Below are 11,956 nucleotides of genomic sequence, written 5' to 3'. Positions count from 1 at the left end.
GCGGGGCATCAAAATTCCTGCAGGCCGTGAAATGGTCCGCAGATATTTTCTGCTCAGACAGTCTGTCGTAAAATAGCCATAACCTTTTACTCGTACGTGACATTGACGAGCGATTTGTTGCGTTGGAAAATAGACTCGATGAAATTCAATTTGGACAAAATAAACACACCAAAACTCCTCATATTCTAGAAGATATTCCCCTACCAATTTGGACCAAAATTCTGTCCGAAAAGTTTGCCAAGTTTTACCAAAGTTCCCACAAACTCAATTCATTTATTTGTTTGTTCTTAAATCCTTCCATAGCTCATTTCTTAAACCCCTATAACCATAATATGGGAACATGTAATCTCATATATCCTAAGGTAACTCCCGTTTCCGCGATTAGGACAACTAACGTCTAACGAATCTCAATGGACGAAACTACTAGGTGTAACATTCTACCCCTCTTAGAAACATTTGCCCTCGAATGATAGACTCTTGGGGATTCTACAAAAATTTCGCCAGATTTTCCCCTCTAATATGGCACTACCATCCTATACATCAACCCAAAATACATCGCCTCACAGGGCTATAACAACACGACAATAACCATGGCCACACACTACCAAGTAAACATCAAGAAAAGCATTACATACCTAAGGTTAATGGCGTCTCTGCCTGAATCTCTTCTGAAGGTGAAAATAAATGCGGGTACCTGGACTTCATGTCCTCTTCGGCTTCCCAAATCATTTCCTCTCTATTATTATTATTTTTCCATACAACTTTAACTGAAGCTACCTCTTTGGTTCTGAGATTTCGTACTTGCCTATCTAAAATGACAATGGGGACTTCTTCATAAGTCAACTTTTCTATCACTTAAACATAATTTACTGGAACGATACTCGTAGGATCTCCAACACATTTACGAAGCATCGAGACATGGTAAACTGGGTGAACTGACTCCATATCAAGAGGTATATCTAGTTCGTAAGCCACTTTGCCTACTTTTTGCACAATCTCATAAGGCCCAATGTATCGGGGACTAAGCTTCCCCTTTTTGCCAAAGCTCATAACGCCCTTCATTGGTGACACCTTTAAGAATACCCATTTTTTTGTCACTTGGAACTCTAAGTCTCGTCGATCGTTTTTCTTGCTCAATAATGATATTAAGTCTTACATGGTTTGCAAATCTATCCCACTTTCTTTCTTCCATGTGACCATGATAATGGTATTGATTTACATCTGTAGAGTCTACCTAAATTCAATCCGAGATGTCTTGTCGTAGGTGTCCCTCGTCGACTCATTCAAGACTTAATAATTTTTGAGAATTTCATAACCCTTTGGTAAGCTATTGGAAATTTGCTATAACCACAATGATATAAAAATGAAAGTTCCAAGGCGCAATATTCTTCTGGTAAAACCCCCTTTATTCAATGATCCTATAGAATTCGTAAGTAATCTAACCCACCTACGGGCTATTGTAGGAAACACATAGCATATACGTATATCACATCCAGAGTAATTGTCCTATTTGTCCTTAATGATAATTCCGACTCAACATTTCGACTTAATTTACCATATATTCTCCCTCAACTGACCCGGAGTATCACAAATACACTATTCTTGTTTACCCCCTACTCCACTTTCTACGTACCCCATTGATTTCATTCTCGATATATAAATACTTACAGGTTACATAACCGTTCTTGTGTGATTCGTGTACGAACATCTATTCTTATTCGTAAACTTCCCTTCCTTTGGTCCGTTCTATTTTTCGTATCTCACATATACCAAAACTCTTTTGTCTATCTAATGTAACTTATCTCGTCATACTCTTTTCTCTCCTTTATTAGTCCCCTGATTATCACATCGTATATTCTTTTATAGAAAACTTTATGTCTCTTCTTATTTGTCACTTATAACTCGCAATATCATTAACAAACGACTCTACTCTCAATTCCCTCGCCTTTATTCCAGTATAGCATCGCTATCCTTTATAATATTCCTCAAGTTATTTGTTCCCAATGTCATGCTGTTCAAGGTTTTCACGAATAATTTTCAGTACAGTCTCAGATACCCGCTCGATTCTTGTTCACTTATTTACTAGCTATTAGACTCATTTCTACATAACTTTCACTTTTTGTTTTAGAGTCTATATTTGTCACATCTTAGGATCTATCGTTTCAATCTCTACACTTGTATTTTCCTTACTCGCTTCCCCTCTTAAGGGTCTTACTTATACCATTCTCAAATCTGTAACCTTACTTTCAATCTTGAATTTATATATCCCTTTCCTCAATTCCCGTATTATACTGCATTATATTCGTGTCATCTCCCATAATTTATAGCTACGGTAATTCATGTGTGAAGTCTTAACATGCCCATCTCGTAATTTTGTAATCAAATAATATAACCAACATAGCACCCCAAACAAGGATGCATTTTACTTAGCTCAACCGTTAGTTATGAGTCAATGTCTACATCCGCTCCAATTAACGACTTCTGTCTCATAGGGATACTTAAATAGTAGTCTATCTAGCTATCCGTACCATCCATGAAATGTCACTTATCCCGTTCTTCGATACCCAGAGTTCACTTATAGCATCATCTTTCCCTTTTCTTCCCATCTCAAGTTATTCCTCTCCTTCCTATAATCGACTTATAGTAACCGTAAATGCATTTTCCCTTAAACCCGCCATTTTTGTTTTCAAGGATCTAAGTCTCATGCGCCACTAATACCCCTTATGCCTCATACTCTTTTACTCTTGTGTTGCACTCAGCATTGATTTCAAAACCAATCATAATCATGTCGTATTTGTCGTTGATAATAGCCTTACTTTATTGCTTCATCATCGTATGGTAAACTCATAATTCATGGCCACATTTTTCTCTCCAACTTATTCCTTTATATACTTTACTCGTTCTGTCTTAGTGTAGGATATTCGTAGGAGATGCATCTTCCTTTTCTCATAATACGAATACTTCTTAAGCACGCGTACTTCATATGTTTCCTTTTCTTTCTATACCCGTACTTATTCCTTTACATTCTTTTCTCCTCAATTTATCTAATTACCTCCTTTTTTATAATCAATCCTTTATTCCTCGCACAAGGAATCCTATTCTTAACTCAGTACCACGTTTTCCTTTAGAATATATTACCTCTATACAATCCATTCTTCGCTTCCAAAACTTATTCTGTTCATTCTGATCATCCCCTCTCATCCTTATCATGCTAATCCTTCTCCTAACAATCGTTCTATTTCATTATTCATCTTTCCGTAGTCTTGGTCTTTTACATCCAGCCAAAGATATCACTCGTGATCTCAATTATACAAATCACCAACTGTTACTACTTTGCCATATCACTTTTCTCTGATTTCTTTTTCAAGTTGACTTCCCTTTTTTTTCCTTTTGCTTGGTATCATTTCTGTCATTGAGGAACCTCTATGCTAGACTTTCCCCTAACAAGGTATTATAAGCTTTCTCATCTACTGCCTCATGGCTCGCTTGTTTGTTTCACACTTTCATTCATTCTTTATTCATATAGAACATGTCGCATCTTTAGTCGTTTCCTCACTATACTTTACTTACATTGTATTACCGTTCTTGCCACGCTCTCATTATATCTTGATCATAATCAACACTATAGAGTTCCACTTCTTGATATCATTCGCAAGCCCTCTTATAAAATAGAATAAACCTCGTGAAGTAAGCATACTTAACCTGTTACTCTTTCTGATCAGCCCTATTACACTTACCACATAAGTTATCTTACCAATGTATTCACATTCGTTATAACCCTTCATATTCGTACCTCTGTCTCCGTGATGCTGTTACTTTATTTTGCTAATAGACATGTCGTATTTTACTCGTATTATCCCTCCAATCAATACTTTAGTATCACACTCTATTGGAGTTACCCTTTCTCTTCGATGTCATGTTTTAGCACTACCAGTCTCCCTAATTTACTCTAGCATTTCTCTTTACCGTATCAATGTCGATCTTATAATTGCCATTACTATTAATTCAATAGTATTTAACTCATCTCTTATAGTTGTTAAGATACTCCTAACTTAATCTCGTCTTGCCATTACTTTTTGCACAACATCTTTTCCCGTTAGGACATATTACAAGCTTATATCTTATCTCCTTTAGATTCTAGGAAAATTTTGGCGGAGTTTCCTCTATATTTCTTACTATCCCAAAACCTGCATGCAGCAAATACCAACAATGCCTCACCGAACTAATATATACATATGACATACCTCAGAAAGTACAAAGATGTAAAAACTCACCTCATATATCACACCTCGAGGTGTACCTGATCCTTTAGCTATCTGCCCTGTTACACCTTCCTATTTACTTTCCCTTACGTTCTTCAGCTTTACATCTCAATCATACCTCAATATTCTTACCTTACTCGACACACATCTTTCGTATCGATGCTTACCTTTGTACTAATTCATTCAATTTGTTTAATTCAGAAACTTATAATTGAATTTATCATTAAAAGATACATTTAAGCAATTCTTACGCTGACTTACCTCATGACAACCAATCCATTATCATATAAATACATATTATGATAACCTAGCCTCAACGAAGTGACTTACCTCTGTAACTTCAAATATCATCACTCACTTCCTTCCGTCGATACTATTCTTCTGCTGAAATCAAGGGTTAGTATAAGGAATCTCATTTCCTATGACTTGCTCTATTGCACGATCTTAGATATGAAAGAAAAGTAACCATCCTAAATGCCCTGTAGCCTCCTGTTTATAAGTGTGGCGTGTAACACACCCATAACCAAGGCTTTACTAGAAACGGCTCGTAGACACACCCTAGGACCGAACTACTCTGATACCACTTTTGTCACGACCCAACCGGAGGGCCACGACGGGCACCCGGTCCTAACCCACCCGGGCACCTCTTATCATACTTTCACATTTACATCTAGGTGAGCCACATAGCTAATTCATACTTTCCATTCATTATTCATACTAATCCCATTGGGCAACGATATATAAATATATATATATATATATATATATATATATATATATATATATATGTATATATATATATATATATATATATATATATATATATACATGTCTACGAGCCTCTAAGGAGAGTATGTCATATCATATAGGCAGGACAGGACCCCGCTATGCCCATAAATATGTACACAAAAGAATAAATACCAAAAGCTGTAACTTCGAATGAAGTGGAGCTCCGCTATGTAGTCCCTGAGTAATAAAGCTATGGATCAAGTCTGTCTCCCTGGCCACCTTGCGGGCATACGCAGCATCCACAAACAAAAGGACATCAGTACGAAGAATGTACTGAGTATGTAAAGCATGATCAACATCATTATAGAAGCATAATAAGCAACATAAGAAATAGCATAAGATGGGAGGTAGTAGATCCAACGTCATAGATACTTACTTGCTTTTCATAGGGACTTTCCATTTCTAATGCGTGATTGTGTACATACATCCATATCCATATCCGTATCCGTACTCGTATCCGTACTCATTTACATTTTGTATCCGTAATCATATTCATATACATATTCATATCATTTACATAGCATACCCGACCGTGAAGGTTCGGTGTTTCGTGTACCCGACCATGGCTAGGCTCGGTGATTATACATACCTGGCCCAACCAAGGTTCAGGGTTACACATACCTGGCCCTACCAAGGCACAGGTTATCCGTACCAGACTGCAATGGTGCGCGCACAATACATATATATTCTACCCGGCCATATAAGCTCGGGGTTTCATAATAGTCATACATAGACACATATACATAAAAGCTCATAAGCATCTTTAGCATCATTACTATCGTCGTTCATTACATCTATCCTTAGAGGATTACTTGTCATATGAGGAATTTAGTACAATCGTAACATATCGAAATTCATGAGCATAGTAGCTTTTGAAGATAGCATCATTTGGAGGACATCATAGGCGCATAGAAGATTAGATATTTGGCGAAAGAACTATGCCTTATGAAAGAAGGGTTAGCCTTACATACCTTTCCGTTCAACTATTCTATCACTTGCACGTTATACTTCAATGCTCACGTTTCTACCTTCATTTGAGTTATTCTATCATTAGAAAATCGATAGCTTAGCATACATGATTAAAGCTAGAGAAAATTGGACAGTATTTCCCTTATTTCGTCAACTTCCACTATATCAAAAAACAACCACCATAATATCCACAATATCATAATCAAGTATTCACATTCGATTTAGCCTTCAAAATTCATCCTCGTGTTCAACTTATGCTAGCAACTTCATACCCATTTTTGCACATTTTCATATAATGTGTCTTCATCACCATTATTACTTTCCATAGCAATATTATACCCATATTATACTAATAATCATAACTCAAGTTAGCTTACTACTCAAAAACCTCATAAAAACTACATTTAAAACTCATCTTCCACTTTTTCCTTCTACCCAAGTTGTTCAACAAATAAACATTCTTCATAATATGTAATAAGTATGAAAACTAACCTTTTATCTCATAAGAATGAGCTTTGGAGCAAGCTATCAACTTATATGAAAACCCTAGCTTCAATATCCAAAGAATTCTTGGAGCTTATTAACCCTAGCAAGACCTCTAGCACATGGGTATCTTGATTCTTGCTTATTGATATTTAATCTATCTTGGATTTTGGCTTGGATTAGTTTATGAAGTTGAAGAGAGGGTTTATAGATAGCCTTTGGATCTGGTTTGGTAAAATAATATGTCCAAATGAAGTGGAATGAAATATATAAAGCGGAACTTAAACTCCCGTAGGGCAATTCTGCGCCCATTTTTACGGGCCGTATAAATTCCTACAGACCGTCAAAATGGTCCGTAGAACTACCCAGTCAAATATGGGTCACTGTGACCATTTGACGCTGGGCTGTGTCAATTTGACGGACCGCAGAATTTTTTGCGGGGCGTCAAAATTCCTGCGGGCCGTCAAATGGTCTGCAGAAATTTTCTGCTCAGACAGTCTGTCGTAGAATAGCCATAACGTTTTACTCAGACGTCACATTGACGAGCGGTTTGTTGCGTTGGAAAAAAGACTCGATGAAATTAAATTTGGACAAAAGAAACACACCAAAATCCTCATATTGTAGAAGATATGGCCCCACCAATTTCGACCAAAATTCTGTCTGAAAGTTTTTCCAAGTTTTACCAAAGTTCCCACAAACTCAATTCATTTATTTGTTTGTTCTTAAATCCTTCCATAGCTCATTTCATGGGCTTAAATGTTACACCTCGGAAATTTCCCTATGAACGTACCACGAATAGACAAACGGAGAATACGGGTATATGATGTTTTAAGGAGAAGGGAACGACGTTTGACGACCTTAAGTAAGATTTCAAAGGCAGCGGGAACAAGAGATAGGTTATGCTCCGCAATGACTAATTATAGGTTTTGAAGACTTGAAAGTCGTAGATTTTGCATTTTGGCCCAGTCGACCGTAAAGTGAAATACGGACCGTAAAGTGGTATACGGCCCGTAAACCACCATGTCGTATTTTAACTCGCAAAACTTCAACTTTCTGTCAAATGTTTAAATGGTTAAATACGACTTGGAATACGGACCGTAAATTGAAATATGGCCCCGTAAACCATGACCATAAATCACCATGATCCTCAACATACCTTTCTGGTTTTGATATGCTTAAATACGACCACGATATACGGCCCGTAAACTGGGTTTACGACCACTGTGCTCTTCAGTCACTGTTCATTCCGGATTAGATTTTAAGTCATTCAAAGGAGACCTAAGCTCATTTAATTCATTTCATCTCCACAATATTTCTCTCTAGAAACCTCTAGAATGCTCTTTACTCTTCATCACAAGAAAACCAAAGGAAATCCATGATCAATAACACCAAATCCATGAAATAAAGTGTATGAAACCTAACTAAAGTTCATCTCTCTCAAGAAAACCCAAAGGAAGTGAAGTAGGGTTTTGGGTGCTAGAGGAGAAATTCCACTCAAGACTTGTTCAACTATCATCTAAGGTAAGTTTCATGACCAAACCATGTTGTTTAAGGTATTGGAAGGTTAAGATACTTGAATTGTAGAAAGACATAGGAAATGGGTCATTAATGAGTGAATAGTGCCATGTTGGGATGGTAGTTGGATTGAATCATAAATGTTGGTGTGTTGTGATTATGAATACGTCATAAATGACATTTAGACCATGAAATAAGTGTGATACATAAGAAAACGCGATAGTGAGCTATAACCATAAATGTGGAGAAATTGAAGAGAAATGGTGGATTGTGGTCAATGTATAGGAATGATGATTGTTGATTGCAATATTGTGAATGTTGTTGTGAGCATTTGGAAGTTGATATAGAATACAGGAAACGTAGTATAAACAAAGGAAGTGCTGCCCAATTTTCCCTAGCTTTAGAAAGCCCGTTCTTATAATTGCTTAGCTAATGACGATATAAATTCTCTTGAAGGTAGAACGTGTGCATTAAAGGAGAACACACAAGCGATAGCTTAGTTAAACGTCAAAGGTATGTGAGGCTTATCCCTTCCTTCAAAGGCATGAATCTTTCAAACTTTCCATGGTCCTCCTATATGATGGAACTTATGAGTCCTAAATATACTAAATTACATACGAGCATGATAATGATAATAATGAGTTGAAGTATAGAGATTCGATAGTTCATGATATGATGATCCTATAACGCTGATGATGTCATTATTGTTAACACTCACCTTATGCACTCTTTCCTTCAAGGTTAGGCAACGTACTCATAAATGTTCATAATGTAATCGGGGGCTCACGACCTTACGTCACCCCGACATAGCTATGGTTGTCTTCAAAAGTCCAATGTATGCTCCTAATGATAAATGTGAAATGATGTAAAGTTATGGTATGTTTATAAGATGATCAATAATGCTAGCTTATAATATGCCTATGTTATGTATGAATATGCCAAGCTATGATAAGATTGTGATACATTCATGAAATGTGCAATAGTGATGGGTAATGATTGATTATGTGATGATGAAATTCCACCGTGCCAGAATGGCCGGGCATGTCACCGCTAAGGCGGGCTGCATATGATTCCACCGCGCCAGAAAGTGCCGGGCATGTCACCGCTAAGGTGGGCTATGATGTTACACCGAGCCTAGAGGGCCGGGCATGATCACCACTAGTGGGCGGAATATGATGGTTACCCGGACGTGGGATAACGATGAGATATGTGATGTGATGACATGTGTGCTATGATTATGTAAAATATGATATATGTACAAAATGTATTTGCTTATGACACTCTTGCAGGTTATATCTTTCTCTCATGGCTCACGATCCTCCTATTATATTTATTTCATTCCTGTCTTACATACTCAGTACAATATTCGTACTGACGTCCGTTTTCTTTGGACGCTGTGTTCATGCCCACAGATAGACAGGGAGGCGAGTTTGAGCCAGACTCGTAGGAGCTGTTTGCCGATTGAAAGCACTCCTTTGTTCTGGAGGTGCTTGATTATTCTTTTGTGTATATTTGTATATGTAGGGCTCGACGGGGTCCTGTCCCGTCTATGCGTTTTGTACTTCAGTAGAGGCTCGTAGATACACAGTGTGGGTTATGTGGTCTAACAAGGTCACTATGGCATAATTGTATATATATATTATTTTATTTTGATAACCAAAAGGGCTTATGTATATGAAGCTATTTATGTTTACAAATGAAACATAACTTTCTTATGATTGAGTATAAAATCGATAAAAGAGTAGTTAATGAGCATGATGAGTATCAGAACGAGCAGTGCTCGGCGGTTAGCCCCGGGTACCCGTCGCGGTCCCTAGCTGGGTCGTGACATTAAACCCCTATAACCATAATATGGGAACATGTAATCTCATATATCCTAAGGTAACTCCCGTTTTCGCGATTAGGACAACTAACGTCTAACGAATGTCAATGGACGAAACTACTAGGTGTAACATTTGTCCTCTTCATCATTGGACCCCGGGGGAATTTTTCCCCATCGATAATCATATTGATCATGTGTTGAGGCTCCACTGGTTCAACTTGTTTATTTACTTCCCTGTTTTTGTAATATCCTTTTGCCTGATCACTTAAGAATTCATGCAATTGCCCGTTTTTCAAAAGTCAGGATACTTTATCCCTAAGTTGTCGACATTCCTCAATCTGATGACCGTGAGTACCATGATAATCGCATACCACATTCGGATCCCTTTGTGCAGGATCGTACCAAAGTAGCCTCGGCCACCTCGTGTCCTTAATATGGCCAATAGCTGAAACGAGACCTACAACATTAACATTGAAATTGTACTTAGACAACTTCGGGCTCTCACCCCTGCTTGACGACCCACCAGTTTCATTCCTAAATTGCAAACATCGGTTACCCGAACTGAGATCATTTCGCCTATCATTCCTGACCAAGTGATAATTGTGACCGCTTCTTCCCCTATCTGTCCTAAAGTTGGACCTTTCCGATTGACCGTATGGTTGGTACCTATCCTTTGATGACTTTGACTCTGTTTTGATCACCTTTTTTGGTCTATCTACATTTTTACTTCGGCTTGCCGAACTTGGTTGAAGTTCAAGTTGATCATCTTCTACTCAAATATTTGACTCATATCTGTTGTGGACATCGGCCCATATTACTGCCTTGTACTCTAACAAGTTCTCCTTCAGTTTGAATGAGGCGGCGAAGCTCCGAGGGTTGAGCCTCTTGGTGAAAGCTTGGGCTGCCCATTCATCTGGAATCGGGGGCAAAAGCATCCGTTCCTTCTGCAATCTTGATACGAACTGTCAGAGTAACTCGTTATCCTTTTGGTTGATTATGAATATATCAGCCTTCCTTGTTTGGAACTTCCGAGCTCCCGCATGAGCCTTTATAAAAGTATCTGCAAGCATTTCAAACTAGTTAACATAATGTTCAGGAAGCATAGAATACCATGTCATCGCCCCCTTGGACAATGTCTCGCCAAACTTCTTTAGCAACACCGACTCAATTTCATCCTCTTCGAGATCATTGCATTTTATGGCACAAGTACAAAAAGTCACGTGCTCTTGTGAATTCGTCTATTCTGTCGTACTTAGGAATGTTCGGTATCTTAAACCTCTTCGGGATCAACTTTGGGGTAGCACTTGGAGGGAAAGGCCTTTGAATGTACCATTTGGAATCCCGCCCTTTTAAGATCGGAGGATCCCCGGGGATCTGGTCCACTCGAGAATTATAGGTTTCCACCTTTTTCTCATTGGTGTCAATCCATTTGGTCAATACTTCGAGCATTTTCAGGATCTCAGATGACCCATTGGAGCCCGATCCGTTGCTATTGTCAGTGACTTGATCTTCCCTGCGGACTGGTTCACAGATTTGGTTCGATTCCGCTGCACTTGCACCACTGTTCTTCTTTTGAAGTTGAGCTATATCTGCATGTTGTTGTTACAACATATTAAATATTAAGCGTAAGTTAATTCTTCTCCCGCATCATCTGACATCTTTCATAGAGATGCCCGAGGCGAAATCACGGGGTTAATGCTGTTGAACGGATCAATGGGCTGACTGCTGTCAACATTCAGGTCAATAGCGTCATTTGAATTGACAACATTTGGATCGACGAGGGAAAGGCCATTTGGATCAACATGGGATAAATTGTTGCCTGGTAGCCCGTTGTTGTTCTCGTCGTGGTGGTTTGTTCACCGTTATTGTTCAAGTGAATTGATTGGCTGCTGTTTGACATCTCGAAGTTGACCTGAAATAACAAATTTCAAGAACAAGTGAAAGTAGTGTTATAAATAAATCACCACTATTATCCTTTTCCCCACGGTGGGCGCCAAACTGTTTACCCCTAAAATGGTAACAAATGAATTTGTACGCGGTTGAAAGGATACGTGGTTTAATCACTTGTTAGCATGATGAAATATGAAATAACAATCTATTGTATGTAATGAACAAA

Source organism: Lycium barbarum, chromosome 7 (assembly GCF_019175385.1).
Source record: "Lycium barbarum isolate Lr01 chromosome 7, ASM1917538v2, whole genome shotgun sequence".
Taxonomy (NCBI): Eukaryota; Viridiplantae; Streptophyta; class Magnoliopsida; order Solanales; family Solanaceae; genus Lycium; species Lycium barbarum.
This window is presented reverse-complemented; position numbering follows the sequence as displayed.